Source organism: Hemicordylus capensis, chromosome 4 (genome assembly GCF_027244095.1).
Source record: "Hemicordylus capensis ecotype Gifberg chromosome 4, rHemCap1.1.pri, whole genome shotgun sequence".
NCBI lineage: Eukaryota > Metazoa > Chordata > Lepidosauria > Squamata > Cordylidae > Hemicordylus > Hemicordylus capensis.
In genome coordinates this window covers 80,213,928-80,237,732 of record NC_069660.1, presented here as the reverse complement: position 1 = coordinate 80,237,732, position 23,805 = coordinate 80,213,928, and the positions used below count along the sequence as shown (strand labels likewise).

Sequence of the window (23,805 nt, the reverse complement as noted above, 5' to 3'; positions counted from 1 at the left end):
AAGGCAGTGGCAGCTTTGTTTCACTTAGTGACCCTGTGGAATCCAAGGCTGGTGGTAATGTGGTATGTATCCTCTGGCTTTACACAGCTGGGCTGGGTGAGGTCTTGGGCCATGGGGTCCTTGGGTGACCTTGAGTTTCCTGGATTCTCTGAGGTTTTGTCCAGAGTGGATGGGGGTGCCTGACTGTAAGTCACGGCAGATGGTAGCCCTGGGTGAAGGCTTTGGGAATAGAGGAACTGCAGGGATATTGTATGGTATTTTAAGATGCCTTCTAAACTGACATATGGCACAAATTAGTTGCCCTTACTAGGTAGTAATCTTGCTGACAAAAACATTACCCATATTTGGTTATGTTACATAGGCATATCTCCATGATAGCAGCACATATTAATGGAAGGAAGAAGCCACCTGATTTGTCTTCAGCCTAACATGGGACTTTCCCAGGGCACTCAAGACTTCTTCCTGGGATTATTCACTTTCAGTAATGATTTCCCACAAAAGCTCATGATTTCCCGCCCTAGAGATGCTCTCAAGCAATGGCTGCAGGGCATGCAGGAAGGAAGCTGGACAGAGGGGTTTAGTGTTAGGTACACATTGTGTGTGGGCATGTGGACAGAGGTGCACCTAGGTAATTTTGGAGCCTGGACCTAAAGGCCTTTAGAGGTGCCCCCCCTGCAAATTAAGCATCATCATGCTCCATTGGGTGATCACACCACCCAGGGCAGACTAAAGAGGATTTGGAGGTCCCCAGGGGCTGTGGAGGCCCTGGGCTTTGGCCCCAAAGTCCAGGGGTAAGAGCACCTCTGCATGTGGGAACAATGAGACAGCTAGGTGCAAAAGAAGAAATCGTTTATGTAACAATATTTGCGTAGAAGAAAATGTTTGTCATGTGCTGCTTTTCTCATCTCTGCATGACAAACTGCATCTAACAAAATTCTATTATGAGAGAGAGAGAGAGAGAGTCAAACCCTTATACATGTGGGTTCACTTCCCATTCATGTTCAACCATATTGTTTAACTGCTTCTGGTTCATATGATATATACTTTTAAAAATTAATTTGATAACCAGTTCAGCAATTCTGGCATGGTTTTGAAATAGTTCAGCTATACTGTACACTGAATTATGAATGCATACCATTTACAGTTGCAGTGTAACCTATGTTAAATGGATATATGATAAATATTTAATTTTATGTGGTATTAATGCCTACAAATTGTGTGTTAAAATACCCACACACACTCTTTGCTTGCATTAATGCAACATCCTCCAGAATTGCCAGTTATATTTGACAACTGAGTAGAGATTCATTTCAGTCCCCAAAATTCTGCTTTTGAATTACATCTATTCAAGAGACTTTACTACATATAGGCAATACATATGCTCTGAAAGTATGCTAAAATGATCCAGTTCTTCTATTGCCTCAGTAGGCTTGTCATATTATCAAAACCCTAGAGCCCAATGGCCCCACCTTTTTAAAGCTTAACGTTTTATTCAAAGACTTGAGGCATATAGGATGGAATAAGCTTCCTGCTGAAATAAGAGCATCTCCTTATCTGTTTGTTTTCAGGAAGAACCTCAAGACCCTCCTGTTCTCTCAGGCTTTTAATTAGAATTAATTTTAAAAACTTGTTTTAATAACTTTATTCTATTGTTTTTATTGTCATTATTTTAATTTGTGACTTAAATATTTTAAATTTTGTACACTGCCTAGATATATACATATCAGGCAGTATAAAAATATGATAATTATAGGTTGGTAAAATGTAGCAAAAGACACATGAAAGGTAAATACATGGCAAAAAATACACTAAAACACAGTCATAAACCAAAAAAAAGTGTGTGGCATTTGAAGCTACTATTAAGAGTGATGTTGTGAGTTAATAATAAAGCATACCCACTAAATGTCTCTAAAACCTTTAACCAATACCCCTAAAGCAATCATATTTATCCTTCTGGAGCTTGAGATGTTTTCAGGCTTCTCCAAAAGACATCAGAACAAAATGAACAAAGAATTAGCTACTCAGTGGATAAGTGAGTATATCAGAATATGAACTGCATTGACAATGCATAGAAGATGATAAAATACTTAAGACTTAATAAGAATGATTGAAGGTGAGAATGGGAGAGAGAGAGATAATAGTTTCTGAGAGATGCATCTTGGACAAAGGGAAGATTCAAGAAGAGTGGGGTGGAAATTTGCACGAAGGAAAAGGAAAAATATAAGTGAACAAAGGGAGAAAAATCCTCTTTTCAGGCTGACTTTTTCATTTTATACCTTGTAAGTTATACTTCTCTTCTTTGTCTTTTCTGACTCTTGATTGGTTCCCACCTGTTGCACCCAGATTCTCATTGGCTTTTTAGGCTCCTCATCTCCGTAGCTATTAGGAATCTAATATTCTGTGTTAATCATAGCAACCTGGATTTAATAAAAAATCCAATTCCCACCTTGGAGAGGGCTTGCTTACTCCCCCACTAACTGCTACCATTAGGCCTTGTGATTCTTATTCTTCATTCTTCGACAAGGTACCACAAACTTGACAAGGCGCATGTGCAATGGCTTCCAGTCTCCTCCTCCTTACATACATGCCATGACTTGTAAGCCTTGATGATTTATCTGCTGCCTTATCTCCACAGACTTTCTTTGGCTATATAGTGTCAGGCTGTGCCTGCCTCTCTTGTTCGGAGGCCCCTTTCTTCAAGCAAAGTTAGCCTGAGTATGGCCTCTGCTCGGGTCTTTCATAGAACACAGTAAAATATTAGATTTTCCCATTGGGTTCAGTTTTCAGTCCATTGTTCCTTTTTTAGTATGAGCTGCCATAGTCCAGCATAGTCCAAAAATATAGAAACAAACTATAGACTGTCAGACTCTCAGGAAGCATTAGCAATTAAGAAATTAAATTTAATTCATGAGCTGTTTTGAAAAGTTTTTAATCATAATTTAAATGTCTCTTCTCTAAAATGCATGAGTAAGATAACTTTCTTGACCTTATCTGTGCTATACATAACATGATGCTCCAAGAACTTTCAGTAGTCACTGCTCCAAGCTGTTTATCAAGGTCCTACTGTTCACCATTAAATACCTGGCAGGCTACGGTGGGGGCCGCATTGTTCATAACAGAATGACATCATTTTAACAGCTGTAGGTTGTAATCCTTTGCAAGCCATATGGAACTCAACAGGACTTACTTTTGAGCAAGCCTGCATAGAACTGTGTTGCATATTTCAGCTTATTGAAAGACTGTGCTGAGCACTCCCAGAAATGTAAGTCTGTATGGGGCATTAAAATAACCTAGGCTGATGTTTTGCACTGAGATAGAAGAACTGGCAACCATTAGTTCATTTAACAGCAGCCTGATCTACAGGCATTATTAGCATGTAATAATACTTGCTCCCATGAAAATGAGAAAAGTTTACTGCAGCTTGCTACTGTTAAAAGCAAAGGAGCAGGTCAGACCAAGATTATTTTTTTCTAACTTGTACTGCAGCCTTACAGGACCTTGTCCTCTCTCATCCTCTTATCACCACAATAACAATTTCTGCCAAATTATTCATATTCTGAGCATATTCCAATACTGTCATCAGAACAAATCATACAAATGAAGTAAATGCGCACACACAGTGTGTAGAAAAGCAGAGTTCAGAAACTCATGAGTTTTTGAAGCAAAACCAAAGTGGTTTTAGAATATTATTCTTGGCTCAAAGTACTTCCAGACTTGAGTCCGCTTGCTCATCGCAGACACGTTTTCCAGTCATAGAAGCACAGCAGGGAGTAGGTGCTGCAGGAAGCAGGCAGAGCGCCTCGGATGTTGTTCATATAGGATATTTGTTCCAGCCAAATTCAAAGGGGAATTCCATCTCCCACAATCCAACCTACATATCATGAGCACTGTGAGTCGTGTGGGATGATCTGGGGCAGCCCGAGCTATTGCAGCACCTGACGTTTGCCCCATGCCCCTGGTGTGGGCCATCCCCCTTTCAAACCTAATCTTTGCAAGCTTTGAAAGTGCAGGGAGGGCAGGGAGGAGAGAAGGTTGCTAGCAGTCTCCTCCTCCTCCTGCTTCTTGCCAGCTTTACCGAGTGTGAGGAGAGGTGCTTCTTGCAAACATTGCGTGGGGTCAGACTAGTCAGAATGCTGCTGTGACTGGGATGGCAAGAGGCATCTTACAGTCCTGCTGGCGCCCCAGCAATCTGCTGCCTGAGGCAAGTGTGCCTCACCTTGCCTCATGACAGGGCCATCCTTTGGGACAATGAAAAAGAGGACCATAGGGAGGCAATGGCAACGAAGAGGCAGAAGGCAGTGGAAGACAGGAGTCAAGGTGTTCAGCTGCTGTGCTGTTGCCAGTCTGGGGCTGTGCTCTTTGAAGTGTCTCAACAGGGGTGCATAGCAGATGAACACCCCCCCCCACTATGCTTTATATCCATTCTATCACACCATACAGGAAATTATATTTGGAAAAGGCCACATTTTATCACTCAATTATTTTGTTTAACAAGTGCAAAGAGACTGTTGGCATAGGGTCCTGGAGTCATTAAAAACTAGTCCTAGCAGGTCCTTTTTTTAAAAAGCCCTAAATTAGCTTCTCAACGGCATCCACTGAACACATGAGATGGTTATGCAAAGTTCTCCTTCATGACCAGTGCAGTGACTATCATGTCACTTCACCCTTTTGCCTATATGTCAGAACCATAGCAGCCATTTCCATCAGAGACCTGCTTTGCTGAATTTTCTATTTATGGGCACAAACAGCCTGATGACAGACACATGTTATCACATGGTTGATCTATAAATACATCTCCATTTTTTCTCTCTGGCCTTATGAAGTTCTGGCATGATGTGTCTCAACCATCATGGGGCCATCATTTCTCACTGTTTCCTGTGTGGATACAAACAGCTGTAACCATGCAGAAGTCTGCTGTATTAAACATAATACTGCACTAGAGATCACGCTGGAAGTATTCTTGGTGCAGATCTGACTTGCTCAATGTGACTTGGTCTTCTTACCACCTGCTGCTTATTTGACGATCAAGACAGACATAGAGCATCCTCACTAAGGACACACCTATACCTTGCAGGAAATCAGATATACTCACAAAGCACATCTGATTCTTACCTCCACACGCGCTGCTTCACCCACACTGCTCCCTTAGGAGCATAGGAAGCTGCCATATACTGAGTCAGACCATTGGTCTATCTCAGTATTGTCTACACCAGGGCTGCTCAACTTTGGCCCTCCTTCAGATGTCAGCCTACAGTTCCCATAACCCCTGGTTATTGGCCACTGTGACTGGGGATTTTGGGAGTTGTAGTTCAAAAACAGCTGGGGGGCCTGGTCTGGTCTACACAGACTGGCAGCGGCTTCTCTGAGGTTGCAGGCAGGAATCTCTCTCAGCCCTATCTTGGAGATGCCAGGGAAGGAACTTGGAGCCTGGATGCTCTTCCCAGAGCGGCTCCATCCCCTAAGGGGAATATCTTACAGTGCTCACACTTCTAGTCTCCCTTTCATAGGCAACCAGGGTTGACCCTGCTTAGCAAAGGAGACAAGTCATGCTTGTTACCACAAGACCAGTTCTCCCTTACTCATCTGCATGGCTAATAGAGACAATCGCAAGACTAGCCCAGGCTGCGCAGCACACATGAGTAGCTTCCTGCTTTTGCCACAGAATGTTCCATACTTTTCCCAAAAGTGCTGCACATGTCTCTGGTTGTGTATGACTACATTATACAAACTGTTTGGCCATGCTGTGTGAGCCATTGCAAATGAAATTACTTTTGTTCATATGAATCTGCCAGGGCCCTCAGGTTGCCAATTCAAGCCCTTCTCTTAGCTACGCCGTCAAGTTTCCATTCAGTTGGTGGATACTAGGGATAGGGCTCCCTGAGTAGTGCTGCTCTTCCGCCTTTGGAAATTAATGCCTTCTCAGAGGGGCTTCTTCAGTCTCCCTCTTTGCTTAGTTATAAAGAGAACTTTAAAACCCACTTTTAAAAAGAAGCCTGTCTGGTTTCTAGTTTTAATTGGTTTTTTTAGTCCTGACAACTATTTTCTCTGCTTCTGTCTCTTAGCATGTTTTATCGTCTTTGTTATATTACTGTGCTTTCATTGCCTGTTGCAGTTTTATTGTGATTTATTGTTTTAGATCATGTTTTATTGTAAGCTGCTCTGAGCAGCAGTGAGCCAGAGGTCTGGGATACACATATTTTAAATATGAATGAATGAATGAATGTTTAGAAGAAAGTATATAGTATAGTCAACCACTAGTTTCCCAAATGCAAGGGGTTTTTGATGGGGGAGGAACACTGAAAAGTGCAATCCTCCATCTGTATTCTGAAGTGCTAAGGTCTGGGAGGACTATGCCACTTTCCCCCCCTGAACAGCTGACATCTGTATTAGGATAGTTGGGTTCTTGCTTATGGGCATGGCAGGGGTGTAGCTACAATTAAGCGGATGGGTTCAAAGAACCCTGGCCCCCTAGCTCCTGAGGCCGCCCCCCCCAGCTTCACCCCTCCCTATTTTCTTCATTATTTCCCTCACTCCAAGGGCCCCCTCTCCCCTAGCTACACCCCTGGGGCACAGCATCCACCATCTTGGTAGTAGTCAGACTGATGTTGTTGACTGTGCTTGGATGCCTACCAGCCCTTCACTACATCCAAAATGGGTTCCCACCAGTCGTGGTGGTAGTTAATGAGATAGTGAACCAGAACACCCAGACACAACTCAGTTGTATATTTCTCTCATGGATGGTAGAGTTGGGACTTCTTTCAGGAGGCTTCCAAATTCTGTTTCACTAGATCTCACACATATCCAGTTATGATCTCACACCTATTTAGGTCTGAGCAATAGAGCTTGGAAGAGTTGTTAAAAATGTTTAATTTCTGAGTAATATTTAAGGTAAACACACTATAGAATATGAAGCTGGCTCTCCTGTAACTGAAACAAGGCTAGTCAAAGGAGCAAAATCAATCCTTGAATCACAGGGTAGGCAGGGAGAGGCAGAAGGGGACTGGCTTCCTTATCTTTTGCTACTATTTTTAAAAGGCTACAGCTGGGGAGGGGTTGGATGAAGGCTAAAACTAGGGGAGGCCAGAAGATAGAGATTTTGGATTTCATGGGGGCAGGCCTTATCCCCAGCCTCCCCCCACCCCAAATCCAAGCACTGGGGGAAAAATTACTGTATCTTGGGCCAGTTAGGCAGGTGGCAGCGAGACACACATTGTTTAGGCAGGAAGGAAAATTTGTTAGGACCAGCTAAAGCCATCACAAAACAATTTCAGAATTACACTGAACTGAGGCTCAGTGTTTTGTTAAAAGTGGGAAGAAGAAGAATCAGTTTGTTGCAGTGTAGAGTTTTCTGTGTTGTCCAGGGCACTTTCCAGACTAGTCGCTCAACAGCAGCAAAATGCTTCTGTTCAGGCAAATCACATTCGAATGTAAATAGCAAAGCACCTGGCAGAGGGAGCAGTCTCATGAAAACTAACAACCCGAAAATACAGCAACCTTTTTATGCTGGACATACAATGTTTTATCAATAAACTGCAGCGATTAAATTTGAAACAAGGCATCAGAAATGTGAATGGCATCCTGCTTTCAGCGTAGGCACTTCGGTGTCAGAACACAAGAAGTGTGGAAACACACTTCAGAGATACGCTGTGACCCCATTGCAAGGTCTAATCTGGAAAGCGCCCAGCTGTATTTCTTGATTTCCGATATCTAGCAACTTTGTGTGTGTGTGTGTATGTGTGTGTGGCCAGTCCAGCACTTTTGAGGCTTTTAAGGGCAACTTGTCCTCTCCTTTAATTGAAAGCTTTAGCTTTGCAGGTTCAGCCCATTTTATTGCTTTCTGTTCATTATGTCTGTGGGATTAGTGATGAAGAAGCTTTTTTAATTGCCCCAGTGTCAGTTTCTGTCCCCACTGTGGGAACTTCCCACCATGGAAACTATTACTCATTTCTTACTCAAGGAATAATTCTTCATTTCTTTCCATTTTAAAAGGTTTTATTTACATTTTTAATAGCAAAACAGTGCTATTTCGCCATTAAAAACCTGTTTGGAATTGGAAGGTTTTGCTTTTCATTTCAATTTGAGCTTAAAAATGGGAGGTGGGAAAGTTTAAGCGACCGCTACCCTGGTGCTCTTTTGCTCCCAGTCACCGTTACTGATGCCCCAGAATGATGTTATCTACCTTAAAAAAATCATTCATGGTACACTTATGTGTGTTTAACTTACAGATAATAAGCACATACACAGGATCTCATTAAGGCACAGCTAATCTGTGCTGGGAGTCTGAGTATGACCGCTTGCTTAACTGATGCAAGATGTTCCTTGCTGTAGACCAAGGGTCACATAATGCAGCATGCTCTAAGATGAGGTAGTCAAGTGGTTAAGGCAATGGATTGCTAATCCACTGTACTCCATACGCATGGATTCAAATGAATCCCACTTTCATCCACTCTTAATTTGTAGCCATTGTGGTGGACTTGGATCAGGGAGATGAGAATTCAAATCCCCGTTCACCCATAAAACAGGTGACTATGGGCCAGTCACATCTCTTGGCCTAATCTACCTCACAGGGTTGTTGTGGGGATAAATATAACCATGTACACCAGTCTGGGCTCTTTGGAGGAATAGCAGGATAAAATGCTTTGCAAGTGTCCAAGGGTCTAGATATTAGGTGACCCATCCAAAATTGGCCAGTGGTTTATCAGTGCACCATAGCCTACCTTCAGCCCATCCCTTTTCCAGACCAGAGGAATCCTTTACAGCCTCACAAAAGAAGGCTGTTCACACAAGCAGCCTAATCCAGTCTAGGGCAGCCAGCCTGGGTTAGGCTGCTCCTGTGCAGTGGGGGTGTAGCTGTAACTGATGGATGGGGTCAAAGAACGCAACCTCCACCGCAGCTCCTGAGGGCCCTCAGCTCCACCCCTCCCTATTGTCTTTATTATCTCCTCACTCTGGGCTGCCGGGGAGAGGGGTTAACACGAGTCCTCTCTCCCCTAGCTACACCCCTGGGTGCAGTGCTGGGATATGCGTGGATCCCAGTGCTACCCACCCACCTAACCCCACTTTGAAGCCTGGCCATTAGTCGAGATTCAGGGAGCAAGCATGCCCTTAACCCTGATGTCAGGAGTGTGTGGGCTCAGGCTGCTTGCACATGGATATCTCCCAATGCACCACACTTGTTGCGCCGTGCAGTGTGGGATATGTGGAGGTGGGGAGTATCCTGTGTAGCAGCACAGTCTGAGCTTCCCACCAGCATTGCAGGATTGTTTGGAGGAAAGGTAAGTTTTGTGCAGCCTTCCTCCCGCCCACCCTCCCTGGCTGGCTCCCAGACTTATGAATAGCCTTACTGAGTCACAAAGAGTGTCAGGGCAGGGCAAAGGACCTCCGAGGAATAATTTGATTCAACAAAGTTCCAGCTCCAGTTATGCCCTTCTGTGTCTTCTGGCCCTAACTATCCCTCCCAGCCTTCAGTATCCTTAAAGGGCCAGCACCTGGGACTGGAGCCAAGCATTCCACCACCTCCCAGGCACCTCTTAGCTGATGCATTCTTTGTACCTGTGAGCAGACTCTGAAGGGTGAGAGGTTCCCAGCATGTCAGGGTCTGACCCTTTAGGAGAAACCTGTTTAGGAGGGAGAGGCTGTTTCTGGGAGTCTGTGTTAAAGTTCCTGGGGCTCCTCACTTCCAGGTTCATCATTCTCACTTTTGGGGTCTGGGTCCCACACGTCAGCAGCTGGTCTAAGTGATAGAGATCTGACTTGTTCCTCCCCAACTGGGTGGGAGCCCTAGCTGTCTCCAGGTTGAAGCCATGTCAAGGAGAGGCAGAGGAGAGCATCCTTTTCTGAAAGCATGACCAATACGTGTCCAATCTTTTCAATACGTCTAGTGCGGTGTGAACATGGTGCATCTTAATTCTTTTTGTCTACCTGCCTTGCCCCCCTGTGCAAGGAGTGCACACTTCAGAAATCTAGAATAGTGAGTTGTTTTGTTACATTACGGGCAGAACAATGAGATGCATTTTCATTACAAAAATACTGGCAGAGGGAAAGCCATAAATTTTCATTTGAACTGGGATTATTGGAATTATTTCATCCAGTAATGGTTCAGTAGTCACATTCCTTCTGGTGACTACCTTGTTCAACTAGCATATCTTGAATGCCTTCACCAGAATGAACTACATTCTGCAATCCTACTCTCCTCATATTTTAACATTCACATCTTTATGTTGTCACTTCATGATTTAATGGTCAGAATGTTTAAATATCTTAAAATGTATTTAAATGTTTAAATATATCTTTTCATTCTTCTGGTTTCATTTCCTTTATTGCAAAAGTATCATTCTCTCTTTTAAAAAATCATTTTTCTTGGCCAGTCTTGGTGATTTTGTCCTAAATTATCCTAAAATGATTTCTACTTCTTAGAATACTGTTTTTATTCCCTTCCATTACTGCTTTTTCAGTCTTTCCTCATCTCATCTGTATCTATGATCTTCCTCCAAAATTTTTGCATCATTTCCTTGAATGTTTTCCAAATGTTATGTAATGAGATTTGTAACATCCTCTCTAACGTTCACTTTGTAACAGTGACCAGGCTTCTTCCTGTCCTGTAAGCCACCTCTAGAGAGCAACCTTTTAACTCCCTGATTTTCTAAGCAGGGTTGTCCTTAAGGCAGGGCAAGCAGGGCGGCCACCTGGGCCCCGCTGTTGTTGCTGCCATTAACATAAACTGGAAGCAGAGGTACACTGGGGTGATTTTGGATCCTGGACCTAAAGGTTGAAACACCTGAAGATTGCTGATCAAGCCCGATCTTCAGGTGTCTCATGTGGCACAGGAACTGTGGCAGTCTCTTCTGCATGCACTGTTTCCCCATATCCTCTGTGCTGCAGCTGATCTTGGTAAACTTCCAGACACAATGGACAGCCCTGGTAGGGTGCAGGACCTGGGGCAAATCAGCCAGGGCAAGGTCCCCTTCCAGTAAGAGGCACCCTTTGGACCAGACTTCTGAGGGGAAGTCTGGTCTTCCACACTGGGGGCGCGGGCAATGTCCTGACCAGGATGGCCATGGCACTGGCCCGTGCCAGACAGCCTAGCATGTAACTCTGAGGTCGTCTGAGGCCCGCCTGCCAATCTACTGTCATGCACAGCCGAGGTTAGGGTTAGGCCCTCAGCCTCCCCTGGCCACACACAACAGGAGATTGGCAGGCAGGCAGTGGGCTGGCTGCAGCCACCCTCAGAGTCACGTGCTCGATCGTCTGGTTGAGCACAATCTTGATTGTGGCATCCCTGGTGGCATACAATCTACAGCATCTAGTACACACAATATGTGGATTTCCCTAGCTCCTCAGAATGGGAATACATGTTGAGGCAAGCTCCCCTGCTCCTCATTATGGTCTTCTGCTTGCTATTTAAACAAAGTACCTAATGAGCTCAGTTGCCTGTTCTGCCTGGGCAGCCTGCATTTTTTAGATTAGGTGCTCAGAAAGTTGCTTCTGTATTCTGTTCATTCATGCCTTGCTGAGATTGACCTGAACTTTTAATAACAGATACATAATTTGCAGATCTGTACCAGGAGCACATGTGCTCCAAGAGCAGGCCATACATCATCTAAATGTGACTACACATTTAGAATCCAACTGTTGAGAAAACCATACAGCTATTTGAGCAAAAAACATTACATCCGGCCTCTGTACTAATATTTCCAAACAGCAGTGTGAGAATGCACATATGCAAAAAAGCAAGAAAATTAGAGTGTGTATATGTGTGTGTGAAGCCGCCTAATGGTGCAGTGGGGAAGCAACCTGCCTAGAGAGCAGGAGGCTGTTGGTTCAAATCCCCACTGGTGTGTTTCCCAGAATATGGGGAACTCCTATACTGGGCAGCAGTGATATAGGAAGGTGCTGAAAGGCATCATCTTAATCTCACCCTGCGCGGGAGAAGGCAATGGTAAACCACTCCTGTATTCTACCAAGAAAACCACATGGCTCTGTGGTCGCCAGGAGTCGACACTGACCCAACGACACAATCTTTCCTTTCCTTTATATGCATGTATAATGGCACAGCGGGGAAATGGCTTGACTACCAAACCAGAAGTTGCCGGTTCGAATCCCCACAGGTATGTTTCCAAAACTATGGTAAACACCTATATCGGGCAGCAGCGATATAGGAAGATGCTGAAAGGCATTACCTCATATTGTGTGGGAGGAGGCAATGGTAAACCCCTCCTGTATTCTACCAAAGACAGCCACAGGGCTTTGTGGTCTCCAGGAGTAGACACCAAGGCTCTTCTCATGATTAGTGAGAAGAGCCTCTAGGGGGTTTGCAGGGAGAGTGGGCTTAACCTGTTCCCCCCGCAGACGAGCAGCAGTCTGCTCTGGGCGGCTGCGGTGGCCACCCACACAACTGCCGGCTCCGTCATGGAGCCGGCCAGAGCTAGGGAGTTTGAGGGCCATGCGGTCCCCAGAAGCTTCAGCGTGCCCTGCACGAGTGCGCAGGGCATGCTGGAGAGACTCCCAAGCCAGGAGGCTGTTTTTGGGCCTCCCGGCCAGGGATCTACTCATGAGTTGCCATGGCGCAGAGCTGCGCCACAGCAACACACAAGTAAAATTACCGGTGGAGCAATCGCTCTGCAAAATTACTGGTGGAGCAATCGCTCTGCAAACCTGGTTTAAAGGCAGGGGTTCTTGGGCGGCTTACCCGCTTAGTAACCACTGGGCTTGCACCCGAGCCCGCTGGTTCACACGATGGGAGAAAATTGGGCTAGCCTCTGCCCAATTTCCTCCCATCGTGTGAATAGCCTCACCGACTTGATGGCACACTTTATATGTGTGTGTATGCGGTGGGGAAGCAATCTCTCCCCCACCCCCACCCCCAGAGAAATGAGCACACCCTAGAGCTCTTTGTTGAAAAGGATATCTTCTCTCCTGATGGTTATCCAATTCCAGGTAACCCAGCACTCAAATCACAGTTTGATGTTGCTGGTTAAATCACCCTTCTCCCCTTGCATGTGCAAATGCTCTTCCTGTTGGTTGACACTTTTACCCCCAGTCAATTAGCAGAGCACTAAAGAAGATACCCACTCCTGTTACAGAGTAGAATGCAGAGTTTAGTTGTTGCAGCTATTTAGAGAAGACACATGGAGATTCTTGTAGAATCAAATGTTAAGTAGATTTATTGGTGAAGTACACGTTGGATAGGAAAGACCTAATCCTAATCTATAGAACTGAGTAATGAATAGGTAGGGAGAGAGAGATGTTTCTATCTGCTCTCTAAGAGGAAAGGGAGGGAATCTGACTCTCACAGGAAATACCTAAGGAATCCAATCAGGGGTCATAGAGTAGAAACAGGTAGAACAGCTCGGGAGACCCTTACTCACTGTCTCTACTCCCAATGCCCCTAGTGGTCATGAGGATAGTTGGTGCAAAAGGTCGATGCATTGGGACTCCATCTCCAGCACTTTCATGTTCATGATGTCAGTCAGTATGTCACCCACTGATTGTCTGAATTTGCGAGGTGGGGGTGGCATGGAATGTTTAGTTGGTCACAGAACTAAACATTCCGTACACCAGTTTCTGTGAGGAATGGGAAACTGTCAATTGGATTAGAATTAAAACCTTACAAGGAGCAGGTTAAGGACTGGGAAGTAGTGATAGAAAGTAAGGAAGCTAAGGGGCATACTTCAGAGGTAAGGAAGGGTGCAGAGCTCGTAAGAGACCAAAAAAGAAGAACCTGAAGTAAATTTATAGGGAACTCAAGACTTGAAGAAAGAAGCAGAGGAGTAAGCAGGAACCTGGGGAAATAATATGTGATGGAAATTTTGAGTTGATGGGTAATGGAAATATTGAGTTGAAGAAAGTAGAACAGAGGCTGTAAACTACTGGCAGGAAGTATCTGAGCAAGCTTGAATAATTTGGAGGGCTGAGAACTGAAGGGCGGAGAGTCAAGGTGGTGTGCCATTGCTAGATCTAGAGCAAGGCCCTACTTCGGCCCTCCAGCTGTTGTTGGACTACAGCTCACATCACCCATGAACATTGGCTATTGTGACAGGGAGTGATGGGAGTTGTAGTCCAGCAGCAGCTGGCGGGCTGAAGTTGTGTAGCCTTGCTCTATAGCCTTATAGGGGAATTCTGCCAATTGTGGCTTCTAGTGTTACTGCAGCATCAGTGAGGGTGGGAGTCTGAATTTTTCATATTGATTTGAACTAGTCAGCCTATTCTTCGGCTGCAGGCTTTTAGTCTATTAGATTGCACCTGTGCCATCACTGATTAGAGCACCACAGCTCTCCTGTTTGGAGAAATATTTTTTCACTTCCACAAATTACTGAAACTTTTAATTGGTTTCATTCAGTGCAGCTGCAGAGCCAGCCGAACGGCGGCCTGGGTCCAGCCCCGCTCGGCAGTCCCCTCCAGATATGCCCGCATGCGCGATGTCCCGCCTGGGCTACCAAGAGCCCGAATGAACTCTCCGTCTGTTATTTCAGGGAGTGCCAGCTGCCTGATAGGATGTTTTCCCCTTTCTCTCTCTCCAAAGGGGCGTGGCCTGGGCTGCTGAGAGCCCTAGTGAGCTTTCAGCTCATCATTTCAGGCAGCGCCAGCTGCCCGAGGGAGAGAAAGGAGAAAGTGTCCTATCGCGCAGTTGGCGCTGCCTGAAATAACTGACAGAGAGTTCGACTGGGCTCTCGGCTGCCCGGGCCTGGGAGGGGCGAGTTTGCTCTGGGCTCCTCTGGAGCCTGAGCCACAGGGCTTCAGCAGCTCTTTTCATTGGCGGCCCAGGTTCTTTGAACCCGTTGGCACAATAGTGGCTACACCCCTGATTCAGTACTTGAATTACAAGGGGTCGAGGGAATGGCTCACCTAGCATTTGTTATGATCCCCTTAGCTACTGATTTACAGTGTGTCTGGGGGGCCATGATTTGGCCTCCTTAACTCTGTTCAAGGGCCCCTGTGGCCCCCTGTCGGAGTTTCTGCACCACTTCTCTCTATGTCCCTGGCTGTAAAAGGCAGACCGGTCTCCAGTTCTGCCTTGCTTGGTTCAGGAGCAAAGCCACCATTAAGTGGATGGGTTCAAAGAACCCGGCCACGAGCCACGGAAGGGCTGTGCAAGTCCTCCAGAGCTCATTTTCAGGCAGCGTGTGCAAGCTGGGTGCATTTCTTTCCCTTTCTCTCCCTCCAGGGAGTTTGGCGAGGGAAACTGCAGATCGATTTTCACTCTTAATTCTGATTTTCCAGGTTTGGACATGTGGCTTCAGAAACCAGAGGTAAAAGGACCTCCAGTTTTGTATTTAGTCTGAACCTGGCCTCAGAGTCCCCTGCCATACCTCAAAAGTTCTAGCTGCCTTTGAATCTAACTTCATTGGCTGAGGGAAACGTCTAGCCAAGTGGGACAGCCTCACTAACTATAAATCTGGCTCCAAGGTGAGCATATTCTTGCGCTCCGAAGGAAAGGAGTGGGAAGGGAATGGGGGATCTGGAGTCCAATTTAAGTTGCTCTCAGGAACCACACAAAATAGGGCTGGATTATCTTTGGGTTAAGGTTGTGCAGAAGAGCAGCACAACTTCTGCTGCAAAGCAATGGTTAACCTAGCTGGCAGGTCCATAGCCAGCCTAAAGGTTCAGGGCATAGGCACAAAACAATTGAGGGCAGTGTATCTGGGTCTTTTAAAGACAACTTGTGGCCTGGGGCACTTATTAGTAAAAAAATGGGGGACAGATTAGGGGGATGGGCCTGCTCTGGGCCAGCTAACTGGCCCCGTTGCTGAAAGCAAAGAACAAATCCCTCAAAATTATCATGTGGAATTAATGGAGGCACAGAAGGGCAGATTTCTGCCCAGAGCAAGTTTACCAGATTCCTGTCAACGGTCCTGTCACAGTGTGGGACAGACTGGTGCACATACTTAACTTGTAAAAAAACATTTGAATAGTGCAAGGAATAAAAAGAGTTTGATTAGTGCCATCCTGCATCATTCTCAGTTAATGCCACTTCCCTGAAGGATTCTTTGTTGGATGGGTCCAGTGGGGGGCAGGATGGAATTCCCCTCTCTGGATTCCATTTCTGACAAGCAGAGTGAGCACCAAAGGGAAGAGGACCATTGCTGTTTTTTTTATTTAAACAGTCACAAAGAAACAAAGTCCATGAGAACACAGACTCCAGCCATTTCAATGCCATTAAGCAGGAGCAGGAGGTCATTGCTCTTGGCACATTAAATGCCTCCCTACTTTTTTCCATAATCAAATGTTCCTATATATTTATAATTTGTACAGCACTCTGTGGAAATAGAGCTGGGAGTGTGACTTATGAGGACCAATGGGAGGGGCTAAAATGGGTACAGGTCAGGTCATGTGGCAGACAGATTTCAGTAAGAGCCTCCCTAGCTTTTTGCTGATAATTCAAGCACTCTTTCATTCCCACATTAAGCCTGGCACAAACTCCACAAACATTCATAGAGAACTTTGGTTGGATTCCCAGAAGCTGTCATTACTTGTGATGAACTTGTTCATGCTTTCACACTAGAGCTATACACAAGGCTCATAGTTTCAGGTGAACTTGGGTTATTATGCTTAATATTATCTGGGTTCTGTGTAATTCAAACTGCCAAGAAAGCTTCAGGAAATGTAAAATCGCAGCTTATGGGCCAGTCCATAATGGGGATGGCCTGGTAGTTGCTCAGGAGAACCTAAAAGCTTGAGGTTTAGCTGTTTTCTTCATTTGGATATATGGGCTTTATGTTAGGATACGGGGCAGGTAACAGACTTTTCACCACTTTTGTTCAAAAGCACACCAAACTTGTCTGTGCTAACATGAAAAGATGACATGGAAAGAAAGTAGGGAGCAGGGTCTAATCTTCACAACAAAGTGGGCATGGGGGTAAAAGGAGCAGAACTTTCCCTCTGCCTCAGCTGGTTTCTGTCTCTTGATGGAATGGCCCCACTCACCCCTTGTATTAGGGTGGAAGAAAAGTGCCTGATGTGGCAGAATACAGGGAGGTAAGATGGGGTGGCGGAGAAGGGGGTCCTCTCCTTTAGCTTATGTGACCTTTTGCCATAAGAATTAGATCCCCCCAGCCCCTGCTTTAGAAGTCAACATGGGAGACACGAGAATAACACATGGGAATGCTCTATAATCCTCTTATGTTTAGTTTGGCCTGCGCTTTTTGTTTTACTGGTGTCTGGCTGTATTCAGAGACTTGAGTTGGGTGTCTTCATTCCATGGATGCCTTTCTGATGACTCTGATTTGGATACTGGATGAGCAGCTAGCCTGTTGGGAAGTGGGGGAAGTAGGCCATCAGAACTGTTAATAATCGATCCTCATTACAGAGCAGTCAAGACCTTGTCAGAACAAGGGAATGCACTGACCTGGGAGAACTAATCAGACTGGGGCACCCACTGGGGTAATTTATAGCTTTACTTTTGGATGAAAACAAACTGTTCCTGAGCATGTAATGATGAGCAGCGAAGACCGGAAACGGCAGGAATATTTCCAAGATGTTTCTGTTGTGACACAGAACCACAAGCCTCACTCTCCTGCTTTGTAAATCTGGAGGACATCACTGGATATCCTCCAACGTTTCACAGAGGAAAGCAGGGACACCCTCGTGCACTCCAAATGCCCCTATTCCCAAATTAAAATTCGCTGCCTGAGCCCACACCCTCATATTATTACACACTGCTGAAAACTCTCCTCTGCCTGCTGTTCATTTACTCTGCAGTGGCTTCTTCCACACTGGCTTCTGAAGCAGGATGTGTTGAACATCGTGTTACAGCTGTTATCTTTATGTGAACACGTGTATAATTGAGGGTGTGCCAATGGCTTTTGGATACAGAGATAAAAATTGTTTTTTGTTGCTAATATTGATGGTCTGAATGGAGCTTATAAAAGGGATTAATGTTCCATTTAGAGGAGAAACACATGTTCATTTTGGGAAAGTATCTTTGTCATATGTGAATAACTAATGAGTAATCAGCTTTATATTTTTAATTTATTGTTAATGTGTTAATGGCTACGGTGCCATTTAAAACTTTTCTGAGGACTGGCTCTTCTATGGGAAGGAGGCAGAGTGTTCTAAGCAAAGGATGACTGGCCAGTCATTCCTCTGTTACTGTAGTCAAAATGCTGGCTAATAGCTTGCTTCCACACTAGCCTGTTTCTCTGGGGTTGTGATACATTGTTCATGTTGGAGATGCAGCTCCTGATGGCATTGACTCTTTGCACTAACAACCCTATTGACCATTAGGGGGACTAGGGGTAGAGATAGTGAGCAAGGGAAATCCCTCTCTCACTATACTTTCTCTTCTCGACTTCCCCTTTGTTAGACAGAGAGTCTCAGGTTTCATTAGACAGACTTCCTCTTCCTCTTCCACTTCCTGTTGTAGTAAGCACCTAGGCATGTAGGCCTTTCCTATTTCTCTAATGTATCCTAAATAAACTACTTTACCTAGAACTTTAACACTATGTCTCCAGATAAATTAATTAGCGTTGCTCTCCTTGTGCACTTCTGCTGCGAGTGGGGTAGATAAATGATATCTCCTCCAAAGTTCTCTAACAGTTGATTCACCGTATATGGAGCATCCAGATGACCTTGTTGCCAGATGGTTGCAATCCAGGGTTTTCTGTGCTATTTTCCTGCATTTTGTTTCAGACCTGGTTTGTGGAAGGGCTTTTGTCATAAACATATAGCTAAAATCGTGTCACCATGACCTGCCACAATTTGAGGATGAGATGGATAGTTCAGGAGAAATTCAGCATTGGAAGACCCAGGGGCGTAGCAAGGTTGGAGTGGGCCCAGAGACAAGATTTTAAAATGGGGCCCCCCCACTCAAAGTCCAGGGCCTCCGCACACCCCAGGCCCCCAAGGATTTAAGTCTGATATTCCAAAATAAGTATGCTGCCTGGAAATACATTTCACTGAATACACACACGCACACGTCACAATATATAGTGATATACATTGAGTACTATACATTTGTTTTACTTTTAATGCCTAGAACACACTAGAAAGATGAATGATTAAAATGGACCCCTCGCTGCAGATTAGCCAAGGAGACTTTCAACCATGCAGGGTGAGCCTATGTTTGTTTTCTCAGAATTCTGAACAAATTCAGTCAAGTTTGATTCCAGGAGGTTTTTCACAGGAGGCTTTTAAAGCCCTTTAACACACATCTCCTCTGGAATGGAGGTGCTGCATTCACATGTTGGCCAGATTTATCCTGAAGTCCCTGCAGGTTATTGGGGAGCAGTTCACACACAAGAAAAATAAAATAAAATAAAAGCAGAAGACATGCTTCACAGTTCTCACTCAGACCTTCTGGGTTGCAAAACAACTTGAACATAAGTGCATTTATAAATGAATGAATAAAATAAATATAATACTGTTTCTTCCAGAAGTTTTTGTAATTTTCTGCCATGAAACAAGCCACTTATAGGACTTTTTAGATAGTTTTTTTTAAGTCAGCAAATTTTCCAAGCTGTTTCAAAATAAATATTCAGAGACTTCTCGGTCCCTCCTCCCCCACCCCCATATCAAAGCCCTATGGCAAGCAGATCCCTATATATCCGGGTGGGGGTGGGGGGTGGGGAAGGTAACCACAAAAAGGAGTTCACACTCTACCTGGCAGCAGGGGGTCTTCTGCTGCAGAGAACAGTGGAGGCCTCTCTGGCTGCCTCCTCCTTCCTGGCTGGCTTGGGCCCTACTCGAGTTCAGGCTTCACAGAGGCCTACACCAGACCTCCGTGGAAGCCCCGCCCACCCGCCGATCAGCTGAGAGGCGGGAGAAAAGGAGCTCTTTGCAGCTTGTCTGCCGCCTGGATTGCCGGCCAGGAGAACAAGCTGGAGAGACGGCGAACAGGGCAAGTGGCTGAGGGGCCTTGGGGCTGGGCAGGGGGCAATGGGGAGTCACGTGAGGTGCCTCTGGGGGGCCCCTCCAGGCAGTGGGGCCCCCAGACAACTGTCTCCCCTTGCCCAATCGTTGTTACGCACCTGGGAAGACCCTATAATCTAGCCTCGGGACCCCCATGCCAGAAGACCCAGGGAAATCTGAACCACCATAGCCTGACAATACAGCCCTGCCTTCACCCCCTGACTTGGAGCAGTCCCTTGAGGACTCGCCAAACCTATTTATTGCCAACTTTGTTTGCTTGCTTGCTTGTGTTCCTATCCTGTCTAACCCAACATTATACAATCTCAGCAACTGCTTGAAGCAAGGTGTTGGTTTGTATGGCTGCTGCTCAGGTAGAAATAAGAGCTTCTCCCTGCTGAAATAAGAGCCTCTCCATCTCTGACAACCTTTAAAAAGTCTCCAAAGACTTATTTTTAACCCAAGCTTTTTAATTGGACTTTGGTTTTAAATTGTGTCAAGGTTTTCATTTTTAATCTGTTTTATGTTGTAAATCACTCAGAGACAGAAGTTTGGGTGAGTCTACAAATTTGAAAAATAAATAAATAAGCAACAGAACCTTCTTCAGGGAAATGTGGGGCATGAACAATTTATTTTACCTACAATTTATTTTAATGGTAGCAACCATTAAAACCAACACTTTGCTTCAAGCAGTTGCTGAGACTAAATGCTGGGTTAGACAGGGACAGGAGCTCAAATAAACAAATAAATAAAATAGGAAAAGGTGCTGGGAGGAGGGCATAACAGTAAGGTGTGGTAGGAAGGTAGGCTGCATAAATGTAAATGACTTTGAACTTCTTGAATGTTGGGGACCCCCCCACACATTAAACCCAGAATACCAACCCAGAATTGTGTAGGATTCAGGCCTGTGTCTGATTCCATTTTATTAAGAGTTAAATTAAATGCCTGAACTCAAGGTGAACTGACACCCAGGTCTCATGACTGCCTTGGCAGACTGCTCTGTGAAGGAAGAGGCAATCCAGCATTGTATTGTGAAATGGGTACTCACAGAAACACAAGGGCTAGGCCTGAGCTATCAGATAATGTCTGTGGAAGAGGCCAGGGGCTGATCTCCCCTTTCCTGTTGCAAGAAGACTATGTTAAACCTTGTCAATGATTGCTCTGCCATGCCCAAAGGGGATACTCAGTTGCTGTCTATAGAAATTCCACTCTAGGAAAACACCTGTAGATTTAGTCCTTGTACTACACCTTTTAACACCTTCTAGGACTGGGCCGGGAAATCTGGGGACAAGAGAAGATGCCCATTTGCAGCTCAGAGATTCAGATTTGCTTTCGGCAAAATAAAATGTCCCCGCCCCAAAATAACAGATAACAGAAGATGGGATTGAGATTACCCTGGACTGGCCAAATATCCTGAGCTATAATTAAAAGACAATATCTGGAGGATAACAGGAATTGACACCTTTTGTGATCCAGAAGACTCAAATGGACATCAAAGGATTGAACCAATATAAGAAGGAGTCTCTGGACATTGCAGATTAGCAGACTTTTGCCTACAAGCAATCTTTTGCCTACAAGCAAGACTTGCTCATCAGCAATCCAAGGGTTTGCTGCCCAAGCTGCGGGGCTAGAAGCAGGAACTCTTTCCAGGGAGAAGGGACTGTCTGTCTTCTTATATTGACTTCTGCTGCACAGTAAGAAGTCAAGACTTCCCCAGCCAGGGTACTCTCGTTCTCTGCCTCGCTCTGAGCAAACTGCCTGCTTGACCAGCCTGCTTGACTGCTAGAAGATTGCATCGCTCCCAAGCTGCTGTTCCCAGCTACAGCCTCTCTCCTTCAGCTGAAAGCCCCACCACTCTCAAGCCTCTAACCCTGGTAATATGCTGCTCCACAAGCCTTGGATCCCACTTTCCTCCTCTCTATTCATCACTGCCACCCCCTTCCTGACCCCCCCTTCTTCTTTCTCTGCTTCTCTCTAAATGTTTTATTAGGATTTGTTAGATTATTAGATAGCTGTAATTACTGATTGCACACACATATGTTAGTTAGGCACATTACACTACACTTTGAATCGGAAACATGTTTTTATTTTATCCTGATGAGCAACTTTTTATAATAAAGCCCATTGAACTTTCTGAGTGTGTCTCTCTCTCTATCTCTGTTTGCGCGCCCAGATCCTACATGGTCACCATCTCCAAGAACGAATTCAGTTTGTGTATGATGTGACTTTCCCTCTTTCCCTCTGAGCATGTACAGAGTGTGAAACCAGGTGTAGTTCACAACATGAGCTAGCTGGTAGGGTGAAACAGGCTGCCTTGCTCTGTATCCTGACAGGACACTGTGCTTTATGTAGCAAATGTTTTGTTATAGACTGGAATCTGAACAGTTTGCGATCTGTGGGGTAAGGGAAACAATTGACCACATACTTTGGGACTGTTTGGGGCAGTGTGGGGCTCCAAAGGAGTGGAAAGCCTCCGGGGACCCCCAACTCAGTGTGACCTCTACTTTTAAAAACACTCTTTCTCTTTCTGCCTGTTTCACCTCCCTCACCACCCCGCCACCTTGTCTCTGCTACCCTCCTCTCCACCAAAGTGTACTGCTCAGGCTTGGAAGGGTTGCATAAGAGATGTAAGTTTTGGGTGGTATAAAAATATGTTAAATAAATAAATAAATAAATAAAATAACCATCATGTGGCACAGAAGGTGGCATTGGTCCAGTCTTTGAAGGCCGGGCTTATTCCAACTTGGAGCAGCCACTTGAGCTCCATGCGATCCAAGCAGGCAGGCGAGAGGAGTGAGCCTAGACACTGTGGCTGGCACACTGCCTCCTCTTCTCCCTGCCTGCACCAGACTCTGCCACAGCCTCTCAGCTGCCAGTTCATACAACTTTCATAATAATGAGTAATCCAAATGTTTTCTCTTATAGATAGGAGGCTGTTCCACCTCAGTATTTGTTAACAATTAATTTACTGCCATTCTTGTGCAAGAACACCATCTTCACAGACCAACCACAGGGAAAGGGGAGGGGAAAAAGAACAAGAGAAAACCAGCAATTAATTCCTCAGAACCTCCCCCCTCTTCACAGGACCAGAAACTGAAATTGGGGGAAATTAGCGTCTCTATTCAAAGAGTAGGTAATAACAAAGCGATTCGTCACTAGTCTGCCAGCTAAGGTCTACACCAGGGGTAGGCAACCTAGGCAGTCCAACTGCTGCTGAACTATAACTCCCACCATCCCCAGTCACAATTTCTTGATAAGAGCTGAGGTTCAGCGACGGCTGGAGTACCAAGGTTGCCTGCCTCTGGTCTACAGTAAACAACAAAGCAAGCTGAACCTTCTAAAATTGAGGTCTTTATTGAAGTGGCTTGACTACCAAGCCAGAGGTTGCTGGTCCGAATCCCCACTGGTACCTATATCAGGCAGCACTGATATAGGAAGATGCTGAAAGGCATCATCTCATACTGTGCGGGAGATGGCAATGGTAAATCCCTCCTGTATTATACCAAGGAAAACCACAGGGCTCTGTGTGGTCCCCAGGAGTCGACACTGATTCGACTGCACACTTTACCTTTATTGAAGCTGCTAGGGACCTTTGCAAAATGAAACTTATTGGATCTATTTTGTAATAATTTGCTATCTCTGTTATGTATGTTTTTAATTATGTTGCTTATGATTGTACTGGTATTTTACAATTTGAATTTGTATAGCATTGCATTTTAAACTTGTTGAAAGCCATCTTGAGGGGGTCCTCCAAATGGGATCTAAAGATAGAGTATAAGTATTTTAAATAAATAAAATACTTGAGGGGTAAATTTTAATGGAGAATCTGGGCCATGGGAAAGGGCCTTGCAGGATAATATAGTGCTATATGAATGTGCTTTGTGGGGCTTCCATTTCAATTACACTTCCAGCTAATTTCAGAAAAGTAATGTGTCGGCAGTGCTAAGAAGTGTTAGTGTGAAA

The 23,805-nt window shown here is 45.1% G+C and overlaps 1 protein-coding gene across 4 annotated transcripts in view; it reads right to left on the bottom strand.

The window, feature by feature from the left end:
* Nucleotides 1-19,674, bottom strand: part of CSF1 (colony stimulating factor 1) — a 107,908-nt gene extending 88,234 nt beyond the window's left edge. For 3 of the 4 annotated variants that reach the window (XM_053250243.1, XM_053250242.1, XM_053250245.1), the window contains exon 1: nucleotides 19,597-19,674. The gene's annotated coding sequence lies outside the window, so the exon portion shown is untranslated. The remainder of the gene's footprint in view (nucleotides 1-19,596) is intronic. The other variant, XM_053250247.1, reaches the window with a different exon arrangement.
* Between the last annotated feature and the right edge of the window lie 4,131 nt (nucleotides 19,675-23,805).